General features: G+C 50.1%; 2 long non-coding RNA genes across 2 annotated transcripts; one reads left to right on the top strand and one right to left on the bottom strand.

The window, feature by feature from the left end:
- Positions 1-665: 665 nt before the first annotated feature.
- On the bottom strand, positions 666-2,388 carry LOC138441704 (uncharacterized). The gene is made up of 3 exons (XR_011257422.1): positions 2,046-2,388; positions 1,779-1,898; positions 666-1,505 (listed from the first exon to the last, which is right to left on the bottom strand). It is a non-coding gene; the product is annotated as an uncharacterized lncRNA (long non-coding RNA).
- LOC138441705 (uncharacterized) lies at positions 1,061-17,347 on the top strand. Its single transcript, XR_011257423.1, has 2 exons — positions 1,061-1,188; positions 16,791-17,347. It is a non-coding gene; the product is annotated as an uncharacterized lncRNA (long non-coding RNA).
- The last annotated feature ends 9,239 nt before the right edge of the window (positions 17,348-26,586 follow it).

Below are 26,586 nucleotides of genomic sequence, written 5' to 3' on the forward strand. Positions count from 1 at the left end.
CTTAGGGGCCCTCTAGGAATGGCTAAGTAGAATTCATTCACTCATTCACTCCACAAATATTTACTGAATTATTTCATGCCAGGTGCTATGCTGGGTGGTGAATGAATGAACCTGTGCCCTGGGGCTGATCCTCCAGTGGGGCAGACAGACAGACCCAACAAACACAGCCTACAGTACCTGTAGTGGTGGTGTGTGCTATGAAGAAAAATATTGCTGTAGGGAGAAATATTCTATAACATCTCATGGAAAAATGTAAATGTCCTTTGAGGCCAACCCAATAAAACCTGCAGGGTTATAAGCAGGCAGGGGTACTGCCTGCAGCTTTCACTGGCTGAACTCACTGAGGAGGTGGCACTTGAGCACCCGCAGCAGGCTAAGAAGAGGCAGTCCCATGATTACGTGAGGGAAGAGCATTCCAGGCAGAGGGAACAGCCCCTGCAAAGCACTGAGCATTGTTGCCTGAAATGAGTGCCTCTAAATGTGAGTTGGGCTTCTTTGGTGGCCCAGTGAAATCCATCTGCCAATGCAGGAGACCCTGGGTCAGGAAGATCCCCTGGAGAAGAAAATGGCAACCCACTCCAGCATTCTTACCTGGAAAATCCCATGGACAGAAAAGCCTGGCAGGCTACCATCCACAGGGTCTCAAAAGAGTCGGACCCGACTTAGCAACTAAACAACAAATGTGGGTTATTTAATCATCATTGAGGTTCCATTAGGAGTTTACAATTTTTTTTTCCAATTTTTAAAATTAATTAAGTACTTTATTTCGGCTGCTCTGGGTCTTCATTGCTGTGCACAGGCTTTCTCTAGTCGCAGCGAGCAGGGGGATGCTCTCCAGTTGCAGTGCGGAGGCTTCTCACTGCAGTAGCTTCTCTTGTTAGGGAGCACAGGCTCTAGGTGCAGTTCTTGTGGTGCACAGACTTAGCTGCCCCGAGGCATGTGGAATCTTCCCGGACCAGGGATCGAACCCATGCCTCCTGCACGGGCAGGCAGAGTCCCAACCACGGGACCACCAGGGAAGTTAAAAAATTTTTCATTTCTGACTTGGATGAGGCACCAGCAGGGAGATGGCACAGGCGTGACCTCCATCAAATCTCCTGGAAAGCCAAAAGCCTTGCATTTGTATCACCAGTGGATGACCCACGTCTATGCCAGGACCAGAACAAAAGGCACAGCAGCAAATCATAGGTAAGACTTACTGTCTTATCTGCCTCTGTCTTTACTCACTTAACCTTCACAGTGAACCCCAGTGACGTCAAAAATGTTGTCTCCGTTTTTGAAGTGCGGAAATGGACTTGAAACAGAGAGGAATTGTCTTGCCCAAGCTGACAAGAGCTCTGGATTCGAACCCAGGACTCCTGTCTGCAGGTCCAGCTGGGTGAGGTCTGTGCGTTTCTTCTAAGGCCGGACCTTGATGGGGTTCCCAGGCCTCCAGTCTTACTTTGGAGCTGCCTCTGGGTCCTGGGGCTCACACATGGGCGGAGCTCTGCAGAGGGTCCCCGGCGCTAGGGAGTTAGCGTGGGCGGGTGATTGATGGTTTAATATCTCACGCTACGACCCGGGCCCCTCCGAGAGGCAGCGATGGAATAATTCAGTTACCGGAAAGAGAACAAAAATTCCAGAGAGAGAGAGAGAAGCGTGCAGACCAGGGGTGAGCTGGGAACTGGTTTGGCTGGGCTCACAAGAGAGGGAGGAGGCAAGTCCCCGATTCTTTTGGGGGATAGAGTTTCCCAGCCCCCGACCCCCACGCTTCCCCCCCAATCCAGTCCCTCTCCCACCTTCATCTGATTTCCGGGCTTGAAGAGAGCAGATGTGATGAGTGAGAGGCCTCGAGGCAGGATCAAGGGCTCAGAGGAGAAGGCAGAATATGGCCTCCACTTGAAAAGGCTAAATCAAGGCTGGGGGGACAAGGAAGGGAGTCAGGTGCTGGTACCATCTGAGCCACCAGGAAAGCCCCTCTTTCTCTGTCCTCTCACATCCAAATCTTGGACTTCATATCTCCCCACCTCCATGGCCCCGACCTGGCCCAGCCCAGCTTCACTCACCTGGACACTGCAGCCTCTGCCCTGGTCCCAGGCTCCTGCCCTCGCTCTGACGTCTACTTCTCCCGCAGCCCCCAGGGGGCGCCGGTGAACACCTGAGCCGGGTCGCCTCCGTCTCCTGCTCAGAACCTACCTGGTTCCCACCTGGCTTGAGTTTCCTGTGGCAGCCGTTCTAATTCCCATAAATGTAGCAGCTTAAACAACACACACACGTATCATCTCACGTCCTGAAGGATAGAAGTTTGGTTCAGGTCTCAGCGCGTTAAGATCCAGGTGTGGGTGACTGCAGGGCTCTAGGGAAGGATCCTGCTAACTGCCCTTTCAGGGATCGGCAGAATTCAGTTCCTTAGGCTTGTGGGACAGAGGTCTCTGATTTCTTGCTGGTTGTCAGCGGAAGCGGTAGCCTGTTACTCACTGGCTGATGGCCCCTCCATTCATCTTCAAAAACAGCAAAAGGAGTCTTTTTCATATGGCAACTCTCTAATCCCCCCTTCTGCCTCCTTTTTCTTAAAAATTAATTTTTACTGGAGTGTAGTTGCTTTACAATGTTGTGTTAGTTTCTGCTGTACAGCAAAGGGAATCGGCTGTGTGTAAACATACATCCCCTCTGTTTGGATTTCCTTCCCACTGAGGTCACCACACGGCATTGAGTCCCCTGTGCTATAGGTAGGTTCCCGTTAGTCATCTATTCTACGCATAGCAATATATGTATGTCAGTCCCAGCCTCCCAGTCCCCCCACTCTCCCCTTCCCCACTCCCGTGGTAACCATAAGTTTATTCTCTACATCTGTGTCTCTATTTCTGCCATGCAAGTAAGTTCATCTCTACCATTTTTCTAGACCCCACATATAAGCGATATTATTCGGTATTTTTCTTTTCCTGACTTACTTCACACTGTAAGTCGGTGTGATTGTTTAACAACGTACATCACACCCACAAATCACATCACAATGTGATTGTGATGACAACAATCTCTAGGTCTGTCGTGTCTCTGCAAATGGCACCATTTCATTCCTTTTTATGGCTGAGTAGTATTCCATTGTATATACGTACCTCAACTTCTTTGTCCGTTTCTCTGTTGATGGACAGCTAGGCTGCTTCCAGTCCTGGCTGTTGTAAATAGTGCTGCAGTGAACATCAGGGTGCATGCCTCCTTTTGAATTACGGTTTTCTCTGGATATACGCCTAGAAGTGTTATTTCTGGGTTGTATGGGATCTCTATTCTTAGTTTTTCAAGGACACTCCATACTGCACTCCAGGCCTCCCAGGTGGTACTAGTGGTGAAGAACATGCTTGCCACTGCAAGAGACATGAGATGCGAGTTTGATCTCTGGGTCAGAAAGATCCTCTGGAGGAGGGCATGGCAGCCCACTCCAGTACTCTTGCTTGGAGAATCCCCATGGACAGAGGAGCCTGGCGGGCTACAGTTCACGGGGTCGCAAAGAGTCAGACACAACCGAAGCGACTTAGCATAATACTGGTCTCCAGAGGAGTTTTACCAGTTTACATTCCCACCAACAATGTAAGAGGGTTCTCTTTTCTCCACCCTCTCTGGCATTTCCTGTTTGTGGAATGTTTGATGGTGGCCATCTGACCAGTGTGAGGTGACACCTCATTGTAGTTTCGATGTGCATTGATCTAAGAATTAGTGATGTTGTGCATCTTTTCGTGTGTTGGCCAACTGTCTGCTTCCTTCTGCCATACTTAAGGACTTGTGTGGTTAGATTGGGCCTGCCCTATAATGAGGATAACTTTGTCTGAAGATCCTTAATTACAAAGTTCCTATTGCCAGACAAGATGACACATTCTCAGGGCCCAGCAATTAGGACATCTTTTGAGGACCGTTATACTGTCTACCAAGGTCCTCGCTCAGAGTGAAACCCCAGATCCTCACCAAGGCCATGAGATCCTGCACACTCTGCCCCCATTGCCTCCCTGCCCTCATTTCCCTCCACCTCCTCCCCTCTCTTGGAGAAGGAAATGGCAATCCACTCCAGTACTATTGCCTGGAAAATCCCATGGACAGAGGAGCCTGATAGGTTACAGTCCATGGGGTCGCAAAGCGTCGGACACGACTGAGCGACTTCACTTTCCTTTCACTTTTCCTCCCCTCTCTCCCTCCCTCCCGTCACAGGGGCCCACTCCACTGTTCTCCAAACTCATCAGGCACATTCCTGCCTCAGGGCCTTCGCACAGGCTGTTCCCTCTGCCTGGACCAGCCTCTCCCAGGTAGGTATCTGCCTGCCTTCTCCCTCACCTCCTCCAAGTGTCCCCTCACCTGTCCCCTCCCCAGGGCAGTCTTCCCTGTTACACACAACTCCCCTAGCACAGATTTACGACCATTAGCAACCCCTATCACAGCTTTGTTTTTTCTGTATCACACTCACCACCTTGAGATACGGCCAGAGATGTTTACTCGTTGTTTGCCCTGTCTCTTGTCTGTCTCTCCCACCTATCAGAGGAGGTCGGCTCACCAGGGGAAGTACTGGTCCATGACCCAGGAGTTGGGGAACACTGCTTTAACATATGAATGGTGGAGGAAGCACATTCAGTCCATAACACAGGATTACAGAGCTCCTGAGTGCTGGAGCTGAGATTCAAGCCCAACTTCCTACCCACTGATTCTTATAGAGGATGGAGAAGCCGAAAGCTTGCAGAGGGAAGAGAGAACAGATCAGAGAGCCAAGAGAATGCCCTGATCTCTACCCAAGAAGCCAGGAGTTGGGGAGACCTGAGCCCACTTGGGGCCAAGAGCACCCTAAGGTTTTGCAGTGTGAGTTGTTGCTTTAAACCCTAAATTGGACCTGGTCATTTTTTTGGTGCAAAACCCTCCATTGGCTTCTCATCACTCTTAGAAAAAATTATGGGCTCCTCCCCATGACCAATAAGCCCCTGTCACCTCCCTGCTCTCATCTCTTGCTGCTATCCTCCCTGACTTCACGCCAGCCCCCTTCATGTTTCTCAAACACACCCAGTGAGTGCGAGCCTCAGGGCCTTTGCACATGCTTTTGCTGTCATTTGCAGGGCTTGCTCTCTCTCCATTCAGGTTTCAGCTTGAGGCATAGACTGTTTCCTAATAGTCCTTTTTCCTTGTTTTTTTTTTTTTTTCTGGTAAGCAATTATTTTTCATTATGATAAAATACCCATAGAAAAAGTTTAGTACATGAAGTATATTCACAATGGTGTATACAACCATCACTACTGTCTAGTTCCAGAATTTTTTCATCACTCTCGATGGAAACTCCACGCTCATTATTCAGTCACTCCCCATCCCCCCTCCACTTTCCTGTTTTGTTTTGTTTTTTATTTGGCTGCACTACATCTTGACTGTGAGATCTTTAGCTGCCACCTGTGGGATCTAGTTCCCTGACCAGGGATCAAGCCCAACCCCCCTGCACGGGAAGCGTGGTTTCTTAGCCACTGAACCACCAGGAAAGTCCCTGCACTGGGTCTTTCTTGCTGCACTCAGGCTTTCTCTGGGTGCCCTGAGTGGGGGCTACTCTTCGTTGCAGTGCACGGATTTCTCTCTGAGATGGCTTCTCTTGTTGCGGAGCATGGGCTCTAGGCACTTGGGCTTCAGTAGTTGGGGTGCTCGGGTGTGTGGAATATTCCCAGGCCAGGGATTGAGCCTGTGTCCCCTGCATTGGCAGGTGGGTTCTTAGCCACTGGACCATCAGGGAAGACCCTGTCTTTGTGTTAATAGAACAATCCCATTTTTAAAGCTAGGTGCACAGCCATCCAAGAAAAAGACTACATTTCCCAGCCTCCTTGAAGCTACAGCAATGTGACTTCATTCTGACCAATGGCACGTGAGCAACTGGCAATGAGTGCACCTTCTGGGCAATGCCCTTGAAGGGGAGGGGTGGAGCCTCCTCCTAACCTTTCCCTGTCCCATTGGCTGGAGGGCGGATGTGATGAGGGATCATCTGGTCCCACTTTAGAGGTAGTAGAACAGAAAACAGAAAGAGCCTGGGCGGCTACCACAATGTTACCAACTATTCCAGCCCTGGACCATTTATACCTAGCTTAATGAGTGAATGCTTAATAGACCTATCTCTTATTTGAGCCACTGTAATGTTGGGTTTCTGTTCTAGCAGCCAAAATACTTTTTTGTTTGTTTTTAAAAATATATTTATTTTATTTATTTGGCTGCACCCAGTCTTAGTCTTGGCACGTGGAATCTTCAATCTTTGTTGCAGCATGTGGGATCTTTTAACTGTGGCATGTGGAATCTAGTTCCCAGACCAGGGATCAAACCCAGGCCCCCTGGTTTGGGAGCAGGGGATGGTCTTAGCCACTGGACCGTCAAGGAAGTACCCAAAATGATATTGTAACTAATACAGAATTTGGTAATAGAATCTAAACTATGTGGAATTTCCTTGGCAAGTGGGCAACTGGTGATGACTGAGATATGACAGGCCGGGAAATGCATGGCCTCTGTTATGCAGGAACAAAACATTTAGGAAGCCTACAGCTATAGACAGAATGCATGAGCCCCTCCAATTGAGAGGTTGAAACCAAATCACCAGTGTGATGGTATTATGAGGTGGGGGCTTTGGGGAGGTGATTAACTCATGAGGGTGGAGCCCTCATGAATGGGATTAGCGCCCTTATAAAGAAAACCCTGGAGAGCTCCTGGCCTCTTCCACCAAGTGAGGACATGGGGAGAAAACAGCCATCTATGGAGCAGGACCTCACCAGACACCAAATCTGCCGGGACCTTGATCTTGGACTTCCAACTGGGATTAAATAAATGTCTGTTGTTTATAAGCCACCCAGTCTGTAGGATTCTGTTATAGCTGTCCAAACAGACTAAGACACCTGCCATCTGTCCTATCCTTGAAGACAGCCTGTAGCTCTAGGGAGAGTGGTCTTTCCAACACAAACCATGTACCAGTTATGACTATTATGTGAGTCAGAAGTAAACTACGTGTCCTTGAAGCCATGATAATGTTGCCCTCAGGCTTCCCTGGTTGCTCAGCAGTAAAGAATCCACCTACCTGGATTGAGAAGATCCCCTGGAGAAGGAAATGGCAACCCACTCTAACATTCTTGCCCAGAAAATCCCATAGACAGAGGAGACTGCCAGACTACAGTCCATGGGGTTGCAAAGAGTCAGATAGGACTTAGCGACTAAACAACAACAACACTGCCCCTGCTCGCCATGTCCATTCAGCTTCTGAGTTCAGATGGCAAGAGTCTGGATGGCCAGTTTAGATAGTGATGGAGATTGCACTTTCCAAATAGCAGACTTCTGGGCAGTGAAGGGTACCTGCATTTGGGGGCCTTGTTGTAACAGCAGGCTAACATTTGCCTTAACTAATACTCACTCACAAAATGGACTGCTTCCTTTACTGAGTATTACAAGGATTCAACGAGGGAATACACACACAGCACCTAGCGTGTGCCAGGCACACAGTAGGTGCTCAGTAAATGGTCATTGGTTTTCCGCCACCATCATCACCTCTGGTTTAGGGAAAGAGATGTTCCTTCTCAAACTTCTGGGGAAGATGCTTTGGTATCTCTTGTTTCGAGACAAGAAGACAGGTCCCCAGACGGGCTTCCTCTCCAGCCACAGCTCCCATCTGGCAGACCCCCTCCCCACAGCTCATTCACTCTCCTCTCCCTTCTTCTAATGATGCTGTTCCCTCCCTGTACTCCTTCTTGGCTGACTATTTCCTTTCACCCTGCCCTTATTCCTTCCTTGAATTCCCCTCCACCAATGCTGTAAGCTCACAGCCAGCAGCCAGCTGCACAGATGAGGGCCAGTTTCTCACAAAACTTTTTATGAACCTCTCCTGACTACTAAGTGGTTAAAAATATCCACTCCGCCCAGGCAATTTTGCTAAGCTGGTGTCAGGGGGAGAAAGGGAGACGCGGGAGAGCTCACAAATGAAGCAAATTGCTGAAAATCGGATTTTTACTGTCTTATCTAGGAGCCACATGAGAGGAGAGGAGATTGCAATTTCTGCCGGAACTTTCTCACATCCCCGTGTCTGAGGCGAGAAAGTGGCAGAGAGGAGGGGAGAGGCGAGTGAGAGAACAGAAGGAAAGAGAGAGGCTAGGGATTTCCCTGACAGCCCAGTGGTTAATGCTCCACACTCCCGCTGCAGGGGGTGTGGACTTGATCCCTAGTCAGAGAACTAAGATCCCACATGTTGTGTGGAGCAGTGGAGGAGGAAAAAAAAAAATTACAGGCTCAAGAGGGAGAGAGCGAGAAGGTTTGGAGGCCGCAACCCCAGCCTGGGGCACTTACTCAGGCTGTATCTCTCTCAATGGCTCAGCAGGTAGAGAATCCGCCTGCAATGCAGGAGACAGGAAACACAGGAGGTTGAATCCCTGGGTCAGGAAGATCCCCTGGAGAAGGAAATGGCAACCCCCTTCCTTCTTGCCTGGAAAATTCTAAAGTATTTTCAGTAAAAAAAAAAAAAAATCAGTATTTTTTTCAGTAAAAAATTTTCAGTGAAAAAATTCCGTATTCTTGCCTGAAAAATTCCATGGATAGAGGAGTCTGGTGGGCTACAGTCTGTGGGGTCACAGGAGTCAGACATAAGTGGGGTGGGCACACACACAGATCTCTCTCAAAGCCCCTTTGGTCACAGCATCCAATTTTTTTTAACTTTATTAGTGTTATTATTATTTTGGCTGCCTGGCATGTGGGATCTCAGTTCCTTGACCAGGGATCAAACCTGTCCCCCTGCATTGGAAGTACGAAGTATTAACCACTGGGCCACGAGGGAAGCCCAGCATCCAGTTTTAACTGCTCAAGTTGGTGTAATAGGTAGGAACCACTCACCCTCTTTACTGATGAGAAAGCTGAGGCTCAGAGAAGGAAGCCTTTGCTCAATCATAGAGCTGACTCGCTCGATGACTAAATGAGAGTCTAGAACAAGGGTGGGGAAATTTTTTCTGTAAAGGATCAGAGTAAATATTTTCAGCTTTGGAGGCTACACGATCTCTATAGCAAAGACCCAACTCTGCCCTTTTATGGTGCCATAGACAAGTAAAGAATGGGCATCTCTGCGTGTCAATAAAGCTTTATTTACAAAGCCAAGTGGGGAGCTTCCCTGGCAGTCCAATGGTTAGGACACCATGCTTCCACTGTGAGGAACACAGGTTCAATCCCTTGTCAGGGAGCTAAAATCTTACGTGCCACTGGACATGGCCAAAAAAAATAAATAAAACCAAGTGGCCCACTGGATTTGGCCTGGGGCCTTAACTTAACTCTGGTCAAGTGCTGTACTGTCCAAGATGATAGCCACTAGCCACCTGTGGCTATTTATACTTAAATTCATTTGAAGTAAACAAAATTAAACATTCAATCCCTCAGTCATGCTAACCATGATTCAAGTGCTCAATGGCTGGACTTCCCTCATGGCTCAGTGGTAAAGAATCTGCCTGCCAATGCAGGAGATGCAGGAGGGGCGGTTTTGATCCCTGGGTCAGGAAGATCCCCTAGAGGAGGCAATGGCAGCCCACTGCAGTATGCCTGCCTGGGAAATCCCGTGGGCAGAGGAGCCTGGCGGGCTACAGTCCAGGGGGTCACAGAAGAGTCAGAGATGACGGAGCACACACACAATGGGCGTTTTACTTTGCTGTTGGTGCTGGGGGCACAGAGGAGATGGAGGCAGACCCATTCTGGACTCATTCATTGCTTTTTTGTCTCTGAATCCCCTTCCACCCACATATCTGTGTGGCATCCTCCGATGCTTCATTCAGGTTTTCTCTCTTGGACCTCCTCCAGGAAGGCTTTCCTGACCACAGATGCTCAAAAGAGAGCCTCTTTTTCATGCTCTTTACACTGCTCGATGTCTCTTCACAGCTCTCCCTGATGTTGCGTTGTATATCCACTTATCTGCTTATTTGTTTTTACCTTCTGCACCAGAACTGAAAATCCGTTAAAGCAGGAGTTTAGTTCTGCTTTCTCTTTGACAGGAGTGGTGGTTGTGAGCCCGGGTTTTGGAACTGACTGCCTGAGTTTGCGTGCTTCCCTCCCTTCTTGCAGGCTGTATGATGTTCAGCCAGATGCTTGGGCTCTATCCATTTCTGTTTCCTCACCTGTAAAATGGAGATAATAATAGTATGTTGAATGGTGACCCCCAAAAGATACACCCATGTGCTAATGCCTGGACTCTATGAAGTGATCTTTTTTTTGAAAAAGGATCTTTGCAGAGAATTCCATGGTGGTCCAGTAGTTAGGACTCGGTGCTTCCACTGCAGGGGGCATGGGATCTATCCCTGCGGGGAACTAAGATCCAACATGCCTCATGGCACAGCCAAAAATAAGAAAAGAAAAGGGATCTCTGCAGATGTATTAAGTTCAGGATTCGCGATGAAGTCATTATCTTGGATTATCTGGGCAGGCTCTGAATCCAATGTCAAATATTCTTATAAAAGAAGAGAAAGGGAGACAGGTAAGGACATGATCCAGCCCAGAAGTGGCACACGTTGGTTCTGCTCAAAATTCATTGGCCAGAACTCATCATGTGGACCCACTTAATTTCAAGGGGGCCAGGAAATGTGATTCTCCCTGGAATGGGGAGAACCGGAAATATCTGGAGAACAGCAGTCATGACTTAAACACATGGCATGGAAGGGTGGTCTGCAGAGAGATGGAGAACCCCAAACCCAACATTTAGTGACTGGGTGGATAAGGACCCTGTAAAGGAGGTTATAAAGGTAGGGATGAGGTGGGCTCTAAGACTTTTCTGTGCGTTGTTCTGATGCCTGCTACAGGCAGAGGAAAGGTGACCCCAAAAAGGCCCAGGAACTGAGTGACGAGAGCATGTGAACGGCCAGGCTGCAGATCTTCCCTACAGTGGTCCAATAGTCCATCCTCCCCAGGGTCCCACTGCACTGGATAGGCTCAGCCTAGGAAGACAGAATCTGCTCTAGGTATTGCAACAGGAAGGGATTTATTGCTGGAAATCCGCCTGCCAAACAACTAGAAGGCTTAGAGGAAGACCTGCCAGCATCCAAGAAGGCAGAGCCCACAGGAACCAGGGAGAATCGTTGTTGTTCGGTCGCTAAGTCATGTCCAACTCTTTGCAACTACATGGACTGCAGCATGCCAGGCTCCTCTGTCCTCCGCTGTCTCCCAGAGTTTGCTCAGATTCATGTCCATTGAGTCGGTGATGCTAAATATCTCATCTCTAAACATCTTGCTCTCTGTTGCCCCCTTCTCCTCATGTCTTCAATCTTTCCCAGCATCAGGGTCTTTTCCAATGAGTTGTCTCTTCACATCAGGTAGCCAAAATATAGGAACTTCAGCTTCGGCAACAGCCATTCCAATGAATATTCAGGGTTCGTTTCCTTGAGGGTTGACGGGTTTGATCTAGCAGTCCAAGCGATTCTCAAGAGTCTTCTCCAGCACTACAATTCAAAAGCGTCCATTCTTCAGCACTCAGCCTTCTTTACGGTCCAGCTCTCACATCTGTGCATGACTACTGGAAAAACCATAGTTTTGACTATACGGATCTTTGTCGACAAAGTGATATCTCTGCTTTTTCATATGCTGTCTAGGTTTGTCATAGCTTTTCTTCCAGAGAGCAAGTGTCTTTTAATTTCATGGCTGGAGTCACTGTCGGCAGTGTTTTTGGAGCCCAAGAAAATAAATTCTGTCACTGTTTCCACTTTTTCCCCTTCTATTTGCCATGAAGTGATGGGACCGGATGCCATGATCTTAGTTTTTTGAATGTCGAGTTTCAAGCCAGCTTTTTCAACTCCCAGCCTCAACATCAAAGCGGGTGTTTGAGGATGATGCCCAGAAGAAACCTCACAACTGTCATCTGCAAGCCCCTCGTTACGCTCAGAGCATCCCCAACCAGAGCAGGGATGGCTCCTGTTTCTCTCCTGTCTCACCAATCTTGCATGAATGCCTCTTGATTGTAGACTGCATTCTATAACCCTGCTGACAGTGGAGTTTTAGATGTGTAGTTCCCAGAGGTGCAGAGTTGCTAGTAGACACCCCGGCACACCCCAAAAAGGTGAAACACGGAGATGGTGACAAGAAGGATTCAGAGCAAGAAGCTGGAAGTGATCCTGAGCCATGGTGGGGATCGGATTCCACTCCAGATGTCCAAGACAGCCTCCTTATTCCATGAGGTTTTCCTCCCCAGTTGTCTCTTAAATTGGGGTCTTCCCTACAAAAGGAACAAACACTGGGCAACAAAGTAGAGCCCTGGTGATGAAGGAGATGTTTAACGGTAAAGAATGGAGCCATATTCATTGGTCAAAAGAAAGGAGCTACCAGAGGACATGGAAGAAACTTAAATGTATTACTGAGTGAAAGAAGCCAGTCTAAAAAGGCTGTAGACTCTGATTCCAACTATATGACATCCTGGAAAAAGCAAAAGTATAGAGGCAGTCCAAAGAAACTCGTTTCCAGGAGTTCTGGTGGAGTTGGGAGGAATGAGTAGGTGGAGCACAGGAGGGTTTTCAGGGCAGTGAAATTATTCTGTATGAAACTTTCATGGTGGATCTGTGACATCTTGCAAGAGTGAACCCTAATGTAAACTGTGGACTTTAGTTAGTAATCAATACTGGTTCATCAATTGCAACAAATGTATGACAGCAATGCAAGATGTTAATAATAGGAGAAATTGGCAGGAGAGATATGCAAACTGCACTGTTGTCCTATAAACGTAAAGCTGCTCTAAAAAAATAAAATCTCCTAATTACAAAAAAAAAAGTAGAGTGACTTCTTGGGGCTGAATCGTGCTCCACTGTGCAGATGCTCTCTGATGACCAGAAGGAGCTGATTGCTTGAGCTGCCACGAGTGTACTAGGCAGTGAGCTCCCAACCCACTAGCAGTCGTGAACTACTCACCTTGAGCAGAGCTGAGGACTAACCTGGCCTGCTTCTCTTATCCAACTCAGAGGTCTGTCTCCAGGCTCCCTTGGCAAGAACTAGCTTGGTCTCTCCTATATTAGTAAGCAAACTGGACCTTAGTTTCACTGTCTGTAAGTGGAGTTATAATATGTAGTAGTCAGGACAGCCTAGGTTATGCTACATAACAAATAAGCCCAGATTGCTGAGCTATAAGGGGCTGTGTTTACAGGTTCCAGACACACTGTTTGTCAGTAGTCAAGAAGCTGTGATTTTCAAAAAAGGATCAGTTATATACGGCAGGCCCAGGTTTGCAACAGATAAGAGGGGCAGGGCAGATATTTCCGAGTTTCCACTGTAGAAACAGAAAACCCCGAGCTGCAGACACTTTCGTAAACACGGCTGCCTGCCCCCTGCCTGGAGCCAACCAAGGAGACAGGACAGTTTCAAACTCAGCCTCTCCCAGCATCTACTCTCTCAGTACCAGAGCAAGCCCCTTTCTGTTTTTCTCTCTGCCCCACATTCCTTCAGAGCTGGACGTTAATAAACTCATCACTGATGAGCAGGGAACACATCTGCTGAGGTTTTAATTACAGCAGAAAATTGGCCCAATTGGTATTTAATGTAGAGTAAGTATTGAGTTAACTGGTCAGGGCAGGAGTTGCTGAGGTTTGCATAGAGGTGTCCTGAGCCCTGCCTAGCTAGGTATCCCTGGGAATCTCTGAGGGCAGGTGGGGGCATGGTTCTGGTTCTCTGGGGGCTTCAGGAGGACCTCGCAGGCCCTGAAAGAGGAAGGGAAGCAGGCTGGGTGGAGAGGTGAAAGGATATTTCTAAAACCTCAGCTCAGAGCTCTGCTCTTTGGCCTCGGAAATCTTCTCCCCTGTAATACTTGATCACCAGCTCATACAGGCAGCAGCGGACGAAGGGTTGGGGCTCCCACAGTGAAGGTGTAGGGGGTGGGGAAGGAAGTGGAGGTCTGCTAGGACTGGAAGGATTGGGCCCCCAGAAGGTCAAGTTTATGCCAAATGAATTAAACTTTCTGAGTGAGTACTGGGGAGGAGAAAGCTCCCTGTCCTTTTACCCAGCCTCCTGTGTCTCCCCCGGAGGATTTGATAGAGCCAAACCTTCCAGGAGAGCCAGTGCTCATGAGAGAAAGAAATGAAAATCCCCAGTCAGAGGAAACAGGATAGGAGGAAACAACCCCACCCAGAATCCACTGTGGTTTATGAACTTTCCATACATTCCTGGTCCCCAGGATGACTGCATCTCACCCAGAGAGACAGTTTAGAAATCAGAGCAGAGTCCCTGGAGTCAGGTTGCTAAGACACTGTCTCTGACAGTGTCACTTACCAGCTGTGTGACTAAGGGCAAGTGACTTAAACTTTGCCTCAGTTTTCTTACCTGTAAAATGGGGGTGTAATTTCAAACCGTTAGGCAAGACTAGGCCCAGCTGCAGAAACAAAAAAAAAAACCCAATGTCTCTGCCTGAAAATCACAAAGTTTATTTCTCACTCATGTTTCATGTCTGTTTTGGGTCACTGAGGGGAGGCTTTGCACATCATAGTCATTAGTGGAGCATTCACATTCTGGAACATTCTGGAACATTTCTGGCTGTCACACCAGAGGGACATAAGAGCTTTGGAAGTTCCTGCACAGACAGTTAGATGCTCTAGCATGGGAATAATGTGCGTCAGTTCCACTCGAAGCTCATTGGTTAGAACTAGTCAATGACCTCACCCACAAGATGGGCAGGAAGCACCATTCTTGGCCAGCAGCACTGGCTGTTGTGAGTCCATAATGAGTGTGAAGTGCTGAGGATCAGGCTTGGCCCATTGTGAGCACCCTGTGCGTGTTCCCAATTTTGTGTTTCAGCAGGAAAAGTGATTCCATTCAGATGCCTGTTGTCCTTCTGACACTGGTTGAGCAGGATCGAGATGGACTAGTGGCCAGAAGCCTGGAAGGTACGCTCCAGGTGTGCCCCAGGTGTGTCCCAGGGATGTCCAATCACTGAGGTCCAGGTCAGGGCATGCTTGTGCCTGATCCTGAACCTGGACAAGACCATAGAGTTCCATCATGTATTCTGGGCTGGGAAAGGTGAGCTGGAGCCTGCCCGGGGCCAACAGGCACCCCCAACCCTACAGAGACACACCCCACCCCCACACCATCCATGCTACCTGGGCAAGGGCAAGTGTTCCTGTTGGCTCCAGCCTGCAGCCCTGAACCTCCAGGAGGCAGGAGTCTGCCATACCCGCCATTGTCCTTCATGTATCTGCCGACTGACATCCTTTTCTCTTGATTCACTTGGAACCGAATCCTTTCACTCACTCAGTTCTCAACCCAAATAGAGGAAGTGACAGATCACAGGTAAGGAAACAGGCTGTCAGAGGCAAAGTCACCCGCTCAGTGTCTGCCAGCAGAAAGGGATGGAGGCAGAATTCAAGCCCAGGCTGCTCTGTCTAAGGAGCTTGTAAAAATGTCTGCAGGGACTTCCCTAGTGGTCCAGTGGTTAAGAATCCACCTGCCAATGTAGGGGATACGAGTACGATCCCTGGTCCGGGAAGATCCCATGTGCCGAGGAGCAACTAAGCCCTCGAGCCCCAATTACTGGAGCCCACGTGCCCTAGAGCCCAAGCTCTGTAACAAGAAGCCACAGCCATGAGAAAGCCGAGCGCTACAGCTAGAGAGTAGCCCCCACTCACCATAACTAGAGAAAGTCTGTGTAACGAAGACCCAGCGCAGCCAAAAAATAAAATTAATATTCTAAAAATGTCACCAGCCTGCCTCTCTAGGGCTGCCCCTGTGTCCCCAGCTAGCCCCCCACGTGTCCCACCAGCCTCCCACAACCTTCCCCCTCAACCCAGACCGTGAGAGCAGCAATCACGCAGAGGTACCGGTTTTCCCATCACCCAACCGGAGCTCCCTTCCAAAGTGGGAACTGAGGCCTCCTAGACATCCAGGTAGCCCCCCCGAAAGGTCGACATCACCCAAGGGCTCAAAAAGCACCGGCAACTCTAGCGAAAGTCCAGGTGCCCTCCATGGACACAGCCTAATTACACCAACAGGGCCCAGCCAGGCAGCTCCTGGGCCAGGAGGCTTCCTCCAGCAGCTTCGGCTTCAAGGAGGCACCAGAGCAGTGCAGCTTGCCAGCTCTGAAATCCTCATCCAGTCCCTGTGGGAATGGTGGGAGGCCTCGGCCAGCCTGACCAGGAGGGGCCCTTTACCTGGGCTTTGTAGCCACATCGGTGGATTCCCAGATGGGGAGAGGAATGGGCAGTGTCCTGGCACGCTGGCAGGAAGAGGGAAAGAAGTGCCCACCTGCCCTTCCCAGGGGGTTCATATATATATATATAAATACACACACACACCCCACACTGCCCCTCCTCTGTTACAGGGGGCCGAGAAGCTCCCCCAACCTCAAAGCTTCCCAGGCTTTCCAGGTTTGATTCCTGCAAGCTAAACCCTGCCTGGGGCCTCCCTGCCCAGAAAGGGCAGGAAAGGAGAGTTAAGGAGGATTTAGAGACCCGCCCACCTGCTGAGAGATTAGATGAGATCAATATATAGAGAGCTGGGCCAAGATCCCCTGGAGGGGCTCATTAAGACCCGTGACCCTGAGAGGTAATTAACAGGCTTGCAAGGGTCGGGCCACAGTACCACCCCACCCCCACCCAAGTACTCAAGCAGCCCCCAAAGCGAGGGCTGGAGTCCCGGCTCCCTCCTTACTCCTCCACACCAGCCTTCGGTTCAGAATCTGGGTCTTCCATCCAGATATGCTCCTGAGGTAGTCTGGAGGGAATCATCCAAATAGTCACTATCGTTTATTGGGTGCTTGCTGTGTGCTGCTACTTGTCGAAAGCTTCAGTTAGCTTCTCAGTTCTGACCACAATCTGGGAGCAGTCGCTAACACAATATCTACTTTTCAGATGGGGCACAGAAAAGTGAAGGAGCTTGTCCAAGGTCACATCACCAGTAAATGATGAAGACTTCCCTGGTCAGAGGAGGAGATGGTTGGATGGCATCACTGACTCGCTGGACATGAGTTTGAGTAAGCTCCAGGAGTCGGTGATGAACAGGGAAGTCTGGCGTGCTGCAGTCCATGGGGTCGCAAAGAGTCGGACACGGCTGAGCAACTGAACTGAGCTCCCTGGTGGTCCAGTGATTAAGAATTCATCTGTCAGTACAGGGGGCACAGGTTCTATCCTTGGTCTGGGAAGACCCCATACTCCACAGGGCAACTAAGCTGGTGCGCCACAATTTCTGAGCCTGCGCTCCAGAGCCCTTGAACCGCAACTACTGTGCCTGCATGCTGCCGCTACTGGAGTCCATGCGCCTAGAGCCTGTGCTCCACAACAAAGGAAACTGCCGCAAGGAGAAGTCAGCACCACAACAGAGAGTGGCCCCCACTCGAGGCAACTAGAGAAAGCCCACAAAGCAACAAACACCTAGTGCAACCAAAAATAAAAATAATTTAAAAAAAAAAGTAAATGATGAATCTGGGATTCAAATCCAGGCCCTTGGGAACAAAGCTTGGGCCCCCACCCTTGTGAACTACAGTTTCTTTTACTTTCTCCCCATCCCCTGACCTGCTCAGACTGCTAGACAAGGTAACACCAATAATACCACCATATCGTCCCCAGTCATTTTTATGGCACCTTTAACCACTTAGAAGTCAGCTGAGCATCCAGATGAAAGGAAAAAGTAACTAGGCAATGAAGCACATACTACCAGCCAAAGCATATAACCCAGAAGGTCAATAAGCTCCAGGAAGATGGGGATCCCATTAATCTTATCTTGAGAAGCATAAAGACCAGCATGGGGTGAGTGGTCAGTATCTTTTTGTGGAGATGAATTGGACTCATGATTGTGGCCCTGACATATAGCCTATTTACTCATAGTTTAGACACAATAATAACTACCATAATAGTTAGCTATGTTAAATGAGCAAAGGGAACTGATCAAGGTGGACAAACCAACAGTGATGAAGGCAAGAGATGGGAGGAAATCTTGCCTGTGCCTGGATTCCTTCTTTGTAAAATGGGTTATCATAAGAGTTACTGAAAGGTGTATCTTTCAAGCGTCTAGCGTGGTACTTGTCACTTAAATATTAACTTGAATTTTTGAGGAGGCCAGTGTGAAAACTACGAAAACAGACACAAAATCTCAAAAAGCATGGCAGCCTAGGAACAACCTTGTGAGGTTTGAGGAGGGCTATTGAACAAGATCAGAACTTGTTTCCGCCACAAAAAGCAGGACTAAGATCCTGTGATTTACAGAAAGCCTAATGGGGATTTGAAAAACTACCTATAACATTGATATAAGTAATAAGACCTGACATCTATCAGCTCCGGAGCATTTGTACGTCTCTGCAATTGAATGAAATGGGTACTATAATAATGCAATTTTTAAAGAAGGAAATGGAAGCTCAGAAAAGTGAAGAAAACTTCCCCAAAGTCACCCAGCATATAGTGGTCAGGCTGGGACAAGTCTCAGCTCTGTCTGACCCCAAATCCTGCCCTGAGAAAGATTAGAAGGATAAACACCTGAAGATCAACAGTGATTTCCTCAAGGCCAGAAGTTCAGGCAGAATTTATTGTCTTCTGGTATACACGGAGTGTGTTTCCTGCCTGTAATCAGAAAAAAGCCAAATATTAAAAAATTCTCCCTAAATATAGGTAGGAGGAAAGTTCAAGAGGAAGAAGCCTCTTTGGTTAGGGTCCCCACAGGAAGGACAGGAAAGCCTGGTGTTCTGCAGTCCATGGGGTCGGAAAGAGTCGGACATGACTTAGCGACTGAACAATAACCGCACAGAAAGCAGCCTCTGAAATTTAGGGATGTGACTTAAGGTCTGTTATAAAGATTCAGGAAAGACCCTCCCTGGAGATCCAGTGGTTAGGGCTCCAAGCTTCCACTGCAAGGGGCACAGGTTCAATTCCTGGTTGGGAAACTAAGATCCTGTAGGCCTCATGGTGTAGCTAAAAAAAGTTTAAGGAAGCTGTAGGAAAAGTTCCTTCATGCAACCTGGGGCCCGTGAAGTTGGGGAAACATTACCACCCCTGGGAGCAGTGGTTTCTGGTCAGGGGAGTGACCAGTTTGCAGGACAGGCTTAGAGCTATCCCCCTGCCTCTCCCATCCACCATCACCTGCTGGGTACCTCCTGAATTTGCTGGAAGCCAGAGGACCCGGGAGACTCCGATCCACTCCAGCCTCCCAAGCTCAATGGAGGGGAATGAAAGTGGGGCACTTTTTCCATTTGGCCGTGCCGGGTCTTAGTTGCAGCACATGGCATCTTTAGTTGAGGCATGCAGGATCTTTTAGCTGTGTCTTACGAATTAGTAGAGCCATGTGGGATACAGTTCCCTGACCAGGGATCGAACCCAGGCCCTCTGCCTCGTGAGCCTGGAGTCTTAGCCCCTGGACCACCAGGGGAGTCCTGAAAGTGGGTCTTGAAGGCCACATGGGAACTAATTTATCCTACCTCATATGCCCTCTGGAATGTAAAAGAGCAAGGGATAGGATCAGGAGGCCATCCAGACACAAGTCCTGAAGCAGCTGTGACTCTTAACATACAGGAAGTGAGAAGGAGGCAGAGGGCAGGCAGCCCTTCTCTGTACCCTCAGTGGGGGGCCATGGGTCCATTTTAGAGCCGTCAGCTTGGGTGGTTCAAGGGTCCAGGATCACTGAGAATCTGGGGAATGCACTCATTTCCAAGAGTGCTCAAACCTCAGTTCCCTAATCCATGAAATGGGTATAATCATGGCTATGCCACAAAGTCACTGTGAGAGTTACCTACATCATTACACATAAAAGGACCAGGAACATAAAAACAGTAATAGACGTATTGAGTGACAGTTGAGTACTACAAGTTGTTTAATCGCTTTTCCCGTGTTAATCCACTTAAGTCTCACAATAACACTATAAAGTAGGATTTAGAGATTCAGTTTCGTGAAAGTGGAAATAGGAAGGTTAAAGAATGAGCTGAGGCCCCACAGTGAGGCTGCTGGACCCCTGACCTTCCTTTACCAAATGCAGTGCTATTTCTACCCACCACCCCATAACTCCCACGGAAAAGAGCAGACGAAAAAAATGGAAGAATGTCAGAGCTGGAGAAAGACTATATTTGTCAGTAACGCCTAACGGGAGCCGCATTAGGCATTACTGACATATATTTTCTTGGGCTTTTCTTGGAGCTGGTGGCGGGTGGGAGCGGGTTCAGTTCAGTTCAGTCACTCAGTCGTGTCCGACTCTTTGCGACCCCATGAATCGCAGCACACCAGGCCTCCCTGTCCACCACCAACTCCCGGAGTTCACTCAGACTCACGCCCATCGAGTCGGTGATGCCATCCAGCCATCTCATCCTCTGTCATCCCCTTCTCCTCCTGCCCCCAATCCCTCCCAGCATCAGAGTCTTTTCCAATGAGTCAGCTCTTCTCATGAGTTGGCCAAAGTACTGGAGTTTCAGCTTTAGCGTCATTCCTTCCAAAGAACTACCCGGGCTGATCTCCTTTAGAATGGACTGGTTGGATCTCCTTGCAGTCTAAGGGACTCTCAAGAGTCTTCTCCAACACCACAGCTCAAAAGCATCAATTCTTTGGCGCTCAGCTTTCTTCACAGGGTGGCTAGTATAATAACCCAGGGGGCACGTGTACCCATCCCTCTCCCTTAAAAAAAAAAAGTGTTTATTTATTTGGCTGCACTGGGTCTTAGTTGCAGCATGTGGGAGATTTGGTTGAGTCACGTGGGACCTAGTTCCCTGACCAGGAATCAAACCAGTCCCCTTGCATTGGGAGCTTGGAATTTTAGCTATTGGACCAACAGGGAAGTCCCCTCCCTCTCCCTTCTTAACCACTGAGTTCCATTTATACCTTTCTTGCCAAATCAGGGAGGGGTTTGGGGCAAAACTGGTAGGGGGAAGCATCTTTTTCATGATCAGAGGAAGGGGGCTCCCCTCTCCTGATTCTCATTTCACTTTTATGGGCGAACAGCACCCCCCACCATGCGATGAGATGAAGCAACGGTTCCTGGGGGCCTCGTGGCCCCATTGCCATAGCAACCAGACTCACTAGCAGTTTCTGCTACAGAAACATTGCTTGGACCCACAGCTTGGGCTGGAGAAGTTGAGGGGTAGAAAAGAAACTTTAAGAGCTTTCTTTTGCTCTGAGACTGGACCACTTACTCTCCAGGGCCAGTGGAGACTAGAAGTCCAAGTCCCAGGACAAGGGGGAGAGGCACTCCCACCCTTGGCCTTCCCTCCTGAATCTGGGGCAGCTGCTTAAATTTTCCAACTTTTGTCTGCACCAAAGACTGCTGTGAAACATCTGAGGAGGGAAGTGTCAGGATTCACTCAGCATATAGGTCACTTATAGCTCTAGGGGACTTTTTCTTTTGTTTTTCTCTTTTCCTTTTCTTCCCTTTGAATGAGGTATAATTTGCATAAGGTAAAGTGATCAGATTTTATTTCAGCTTGATGAATTTTTGTGTGTATATATACCACCCAGCTCAAGAGAGGCCAGGTCCATTCTTCCAGAAAGTTCCCTCACACCCTTTCCTGGAAGTCAGTATCCTCCAGTCTGATTCTGTGATCACAGGTTAGTTTTATTTGTGCTTGAACTTCAAGTAAGTGGAACCGTGTGTCTTCTTCTGTGCCTTGTGTCTTTTGTGTTGGGTTCAACCTCTGGTGTTATTAGCCTGATCTTTTTTGTTGTTGTATAGTACCTTGTTGTAAGGATTACTCTGTTTCCTTGTTCTACTGTTGATGGATATTTGAATTGTTCATAATAATTGGTTACTGTGAATAAAGCTGCTACGAACATTCTTGTGTCTTTTGGGAAACACAAGTTCACATGTCTGTTGGGTAAATACCCAGGAGTAGAACTGGTGGGTAGTAAGGTAAGTGTTACGTGAAGTCTTAGGAGATAGTGCTACTTTTCCAAAGCGGTTATAGCGTTTCACGCTCCCACCAAGAGCGCATCAAAGCTCCAGCTTCTCCACATTCTGCCAACAACACTTAGCATTAGCAGTTTTTCATTCTAGCCATTCTGGTGAGTGTCATATTTCATTGTGGTTTTATTTTACATTTCTGTGATGACCAATGACACTAAGCATCTTCCTAAATGCTTATTGGCCATTTTGATAACTGTCATTTCAACTCTTCTATCAGTTTGGTTTTCTTGATTTGTAGGTACTCTTTATATATTCTGAATATGAGTCCTTCGTCAGGTATCAGTTCAGTTCAGTCCAGTCGCTCAGTGTCTGACTCTTTGTGACCCCATGCACTGCAGCACACCATGCTCCCCTGTCTAACACCAACTCCCAGAGCTTGCTCAAACTCATGTCCATCACGTCGGTGATGCCATGCAACTCTCTCATCCTCTGTCATCCCCTCCTCCTCCTGCAAATTTCTTCCTTCTGGGAGAACATGTCCTACTCTGAATTTTCTCCCCAGGTTTTGGGCTGGGAGTGACCACAAGAACAAGATTATCCTTTCCCAGTTCCATCATCATGAAGAAAGCAGGTGCCCCGGTTTACTGAATACCTGTGATATGTCAAGGATTTTACATCAGTGAAGTGAAAAGTGAAAGTGTTGGTTGCTCAGTTGTGTCCAACTCTTTGGGCCCCCAGGGACTGTAACCCTCCAGGCTCCCCTGTTTATGGAATTCTCCAGGCACGAATACTAGAGTGGGTTGCCATTTCCTTCCTCAGGGGATCTTCCTTATCCACTGATAGAACCTGGGTCCCCTCCATCACAGGCAGATTCTTTACCATCTGAGCCACCAGGGAAGCCCCAAATCAACAGGTCCCGAGGGGATACAAACCCAGGATCTCCTGTTTACATCAGTCATACCATTAAATAGTCACAACATTCTTATTTATTTAACTCACTTATTCAACACATATCTGAAAATCAAACAGGTGCCAGAAACTATTGGACACAATGAGAACAAGAGTCAGGGTCTAAAAAGAGACTGTGTTCCAGTGGCAAGTGGTGAGGCATAGTGCACCCATGAAAATACAAAACCAAGGCAGGATCAGAGGGTGGAGCGTGCTGGAAAACCGGTGGACAGAGAGCAGCTGGGGGTGGTGGGGAAGATCCCATGGAGGTGAGATGGAGCTGGGGCTTGAAGACGAAAGTGGAACCAGCCATGCAAAATCTAGGGGGAACAGTGTTCCCAGAGGTGGGGGAACAGATAGCGCAAAGGCTCAGTGGGGCCGAAGTGGAGTAAGAAATGGGAGAGCGATCCGATCCGGACGAGGTTGAGCGAAGGATTAGGATTGAATCTAAGAGCTGTGGGGATGGACTGCAGCGTCCTGAATACTCAGTCCCGATGGCAGAGAGGGCTGAAGCAGAGAGTTCAAGGCAGAGGCAATGGTGATAAGCCAAGTAATCCTACAGGGACAGGACAAGGGCATGGGACACAGAAATGGGAAGAAGTGAATGCAGGCTCTGTTTGAAGACGGTTATTATGGACAGACAAGCCTGGCAGGCTACCGGCCATAGGGTCGCAAAAAGTCAGATACAACTGAAGCGACTTAGCACGCATGGACATTACCATCCACAGCTTGGAGGGAACAGAATCTCAGAGACGTCAAGTGACTTGCCCAAGGTCACACAGCTCAGAAATGGGGAACAGGGAAGAAAAGTCAAGCCTGACTTGTCAATTATATGAAAGATGTCAGGTTGTGGGTGGAGTGACCTCAGGAGACCCAGAGGTGGGGATCCAGGGTGCTGGTGGGGTAGGGGAGGGGGCCTCAGACCCAGAAAATCTACCTGTCCTTAAGTTGGACCCTGCTTGTCCCTGGACTGCAGGGCTGGTAAGCAGCAAGCTGCAAACTGAAAGGAGACCCAGTGATCAGACGTATTAGAGGTGATCCAAACTAGTCTGCACCCCGTACACCCAGCGTAGCCCGTTCAGAGATGACAGGGGCCATGGTTCCTCAGAGACCCTGGAAGTCCTGCCTGATCCTTGCGGGGAGGGGGAGGGTGGGCGCTGCGGCTGCCAGCCCCATTAGCACCAACGTCATTATCCCAGATTTATGGGTATAATTCTTCTGTCCCCACTCCAACCCCCAGTAGCTCCAGCATCTCCCCTGGCTGCAAACTAGACTCCCCCGGAAACAGCCGGGGAGCTGCCGGCTTCGTGGTCATTAGCACGCAGCGAAGGGGGTGTGGGGGGAGGGAGCAGTCAGCACGAGGAGGGGGATACCTACGGGGAGAGGATGCGAGAGGATGAGGGAGGCAGCGAACGGAAAGGATGGGAGTGAGGTAGCAAGATGGAAGAGAAGAAGGAAACTGGGCCGGGAGGGGAGGAGGCGCCACGGCGGGTTCTGGGAGCGGGGCACGTGTCCCAGACGGCGTGGCAGCAGAAAGCGGGTCCCAGGGGCAACCCAGGGTCTCCAGAGCCCTTTCCGGCCAATGCCGAGGCCGAAGGGGGACTCCTTCAGTTCAGGAGTTACTAGAAAGCCAGACGCCCGAAACCCCTTCTTCTAGGAACCAGCGCCCAAGGCTGGCTGCCGGGCCCCCGGCGCCCCCCACGGCCGAGCGAGCCCACCTGCGGGGGCTGCCCCTTCAGAGCCCAAGCCTCCAGGTGGTGCGGGGGGCGGCGGCCGCGGCCCCTCCATTCCGAGGGAAATCAGTGCCGCGTTAATGTCAGATTTCCAGGCCGGGGGCAGGAGGCGCTTCATGAAAGATGCATTGTTTCGACTGCACGCGCTCCTCCCCGGCATCCTGCAAGATGGCGGCGGCCCCGGCGGAGGGGAGGGCGCCGAGCCGAGCCCGCCGGCGCGGGGAGAGGGGGAGGCAGGAGCGGCCAGGGCGGCCCTGTCTCCTGCTGGGGAAAGTGGGCAGAGATGAAGGGAGGGAGGAGAGCGAGCGAGAGGGAGGCCAGGGGCTGGGGGCGGGTGGCGGGGAGGGCGGTACCGAGGGGGTGAGGACGGCTGGAACCGGAAGGCGGCAGAGAAGAGAGGCCGCCCGCGGAGGCGGCGCCGCGAGTGACAGGAGCGCGCGGGGCTGGGGCGGGAGGCGCGGCGCGGGGAGGGCGGGCCCGGGGAGCGAGGTGAGCCGGGCGGGGCGAGCGAGGAGGCCGCGAGGGAAACGCGAGCCGGAGGCAGAGGGGCGCCTGGGCGGAGGGAAGGGCCGCCCCACCCCAAGCTGTCGCGGGGCTCCTCCCCGCCCTCCAGCCGGACCCCCCGGCTTATGGCTGGTTCCTATGCACTGCCCCCCCCCAAGACTCGAGCCTAGGAGACCCCCTTCATGGAGGTGGCTGCACCCCAGCGGCCTGTCTCCTAACCCTCTTCTTGTCCTGGCACCAGGGGTGGCAAACGAAGAGGGAACAACCTCCTCCATCCGTCTCTCTCTGGGCATCCTGTCCTGCCCAGGGACTGGCATGGGGCAATACCCGCAGTGTCCCCCAACTCAAGGCCTCCAGGGTTGACCCCAAAGAGCCCCCTTTCCTCAGCGGGAAGGAGGTTTTGGGTACATCTACATCCATCCTACCTTCTGGAGAGGCATGCGGAGGTTCCAGAGAGGAGAAAGTGCGGCAGAAGAGACCCGAAGTCACAGTATGCACTGCCTCACCCCTCCCAAGGGTTCCACCCTAGTGCCCCCCAGCCCCCCAACCACCCCGGCTCCTGGCCTACTCCTCATCCTTCGTGGCAACCACGGTGAGAGTTTCAAGCCCCCCTCCCCCTCTTCCAACCTTCCTGCTTCACCATAGGGGAGCTCTCGAACGCCTGAAAATATCTTTAAATTAGGAAAAAGAGCTAAGCCGCCAGGGTCCTTTGGTCTGTTAAAGGAGGAGCAAAGGCCACGGGCGCCCCCACCCACCCCCCCTTACTCTGGTTTTGCATTTGAAGCCCAGACAGCGGATCCAGCTGGAACAATGACGGGGGCCTGCCCAGCCAACCCCAGCTGCTTCCTTTTCAGTGGCCCTGTGCCCCCTGCCAGGTGTGCCAAAATTAGAATGGCTCCCTTCTCCGGCCCTTTTCATCCCCCTCTCCCCCTCTGTCCTCTTCCCCTCCCCCCCGGGGGCTCCTGGGGTTTCTGAAGCACTAATGAACCTCACATCCCTGCCTTTAAGCAGATCCTGCCTAGGGGAACTGGAGTCTGGGTCCATGATGAAAATCTGCCCTTGAAGAACTGCCCCCAGGGATGGATTCCAGTGCTATCCTCCACTCAGCACCTCCCCTACCCCACTCCCTACTCAACTCCCTCTAGGTCCTGGTGACATCCACCTCCTCCAGGCAGCCCTCCCAGCCTGCTGGCACTTGCTCCCTACTGTTTCCCATGGGGTCAGGCAGTGGGATCTGGCTGCCTAGGTTCAGATCCAGGCCTCACTTCTTTCTGCCTCTATTTCCCCCCTAGCAGCTTGGTTAACCATTCAGAGCCTCAGTGTCCCCATCTGTCAAACGAAGGTAGCTTTGAAAACCTATGTCATGAGACTTTTATACGTGCAAACTGGGTAGAAGAATCCCTAAGCCTGTTGCTAGAGCCACACCGGCCCCTCATGCATGCTAAGTTGCTTCAGTGGTGTCCAATTCTTTGCAAACCTATTATGGACTGTAGCCTACCAGGCTTCTCTCTCCATGGGGATTCTCCAGGCAAGAAGACAGGAGTGGGTTGCCATGTCCTCCTCCAGGGGATCTTCCCGACCCAGGGATCAAACTCAAGTCTCTTACGTCTCCTGCATTGGCAGACAGGTCCTGTAACACTAGCATCACTTGTGA

Source organism: Ovis canadensis, chromosome 5 (genome assembly GCF_042477335.2).
Source record: "Ovis canadensis isolate MfBH-ARS-UI-01 breed Bighorn chromosome 5, ARS-UI_OviCan_v2, whole genome shotgun sequence".
In the NCBI taxonomy this organism is placed as follows: domain Eukaryota; kingdom Metazoa; phylum Chordata; class Mammalia; order Artiodactyla; family Bovidae; genus Ovis; species Ovis canadensis.